The sequence below is a fragment of the Berghia stephanieae genome, chromosome 3, assembly GCF_034508935.2.
Source record: "Berghia stephanieae isolate SIO BIC M18660-M18661 chromosome 3, UCSD_Bste_1.3, whole genome shotgun sequence".
Taxonomy (NCBI): Eukaryota; Metazoa; Mollusca; class Gastropoda; order Nudibranchia; family Aeolidiidae; genus Berghia; species Berghia stephanieae.
In genome coordinates this window covers 2,626,032-2,627,833 of record NC_088362.1, presented here as the reverse complement: position 1 = coordinate 2,627,833, position 1,802 = coordinate 2,626,032, and positions in this window count along the sequence as shown.

The window sequence follows — 1,802 nt, the reverse complement described above, 5'->3', positions numbered from 1 at the left end:
AAAGTCATAAAAAAAGAACAATTATGGAAAGCATTTGAGTATGAAATGTTAATTATTCTTCTTAGGCAGTATATTTAAAAGAAACTGTAATGAAATAAACATTTTCCAGGCCGTAAAACGAGAGAGAGGATGAACAATGATAAAGGAATGTGGTGTCCTTTCTGGGTGAAAGCGTAGCCGTCGTTGAGTTGGGTTTCAGTGTCAGGGCCGTAGCCATATTTAACTTATAGCTTGACACTGACCAAAAAATGACGTCAAAATGCTATAACTTAACGATGGCTACGGCCTGACACTGAAACCGTGGCCTTCGTAAAGTTATGGCCTGATACTGACCAAAAAAAGACGTCAAAATGCAGTCTTTTGCCACAAAAGAAAACAAATCGTGAGTTGTATTCAATAGTTCAACCAATGAAATAACTTGTTTCCATGAGCTCTACTAACGACAACTCACTAGGCGGTGCAAAAACCAAATAATGACGTCAAACTGCCAGCCCTTTTGGATTTCAGTATCAGGCTATAACATAACGATGGCTACGCTGACACTGACCAAAAAGACTGGCATTTTAACGTCATTATTCGTTTTTTGCACCGCCTAGTGAGTTGTTGTTAGTAGTGCTCAAGGAAACAAGTGATCCCATTAGTAATACTATTGAATACAACTCACGATTTGTTTTCTTTTGTGACCGACACTGGCATTTTGACGTCATTTTTTGGTCAGTATCAGGCTATAAGTTAACGATGGATGTGGTGAAAGAGAGCTAAAGAGAATGTAAAGACTATTTTTTATATTCAGGGTAGATAAAGAAAATACTTGTTCCCGCCTGGGCTTATTTCGTCATTTTATCAGTCCATCTTTGGTTTAGTCCACACTCTGACCAGGTGTGGGGTGTATTGTGCGGCTATGTGGTATGACACTCGCTTTCAGATCGGAAGGTCCTAGGTTCGAGCCTCGCTCTGCGCATAGTTGAGTCCTTGGAGAAGGCTCTTTACTCACATCCCATCACCGTACTCAGGTTGTAAAATGAGTACCTGGCCATTAACAGCGTTGTCTCTGTCCCAAAATATTGTAATATCGCCTGACATCGTCTACATGTTATGTGTTGCTGTTGGCCAGGGACCCCTTGTAAAGCGCTTTGAGCACGTTTAGTGGATATTGCACTGTATAAAAGCTCAAGTTTTTAAAAATTGTGCCATACATTTAACGCCTCTGTAGATTTGTGTCTGCGCCGGGGCGATATCTTATGACCGCAGTGACTGTTTACGCTCCAGAGTAAGCATCTCTATTCATCAATACTCTTCAACAGTCGTAACGTCTTTTCCCTTGTAATGACGCATAGTAACCTAGCAACTGGATCTAAACTATCAGAACAATGGCGGACGACCTTATGAACTATATCTCCGACGAGCATAAAAGCGTATCCAGAGGGGAAAAACATTATACATTCTTATCACATGACACGTGAGAAAGTTCTAGCCAGCATGGAGAATATAAAGTACCGATGTTCTTTGTTTAGAACCAAGCTGCTCGATGCTGGGCAACGTGACACCAGAATATTGCATCCTATTGTGCCATACATTTAACGCCTATGTAGATTTGTGTCTGCGGCCAGGGCGATATCTTATATCCGGAGTGACCGTTGACGCGCAAGAGTAAGAATGCATGTCCAATTGGTTAATGCGGTGGGCCATAATGCACAGCCTTCATGTTCACCTTTGGACAAGATATCTTATGTCCGGAGTGACCTTTGACGCTCAAATGTAATCAACTGTGTTCAGTTGGTTATTGCAGTGGTCGATAATGC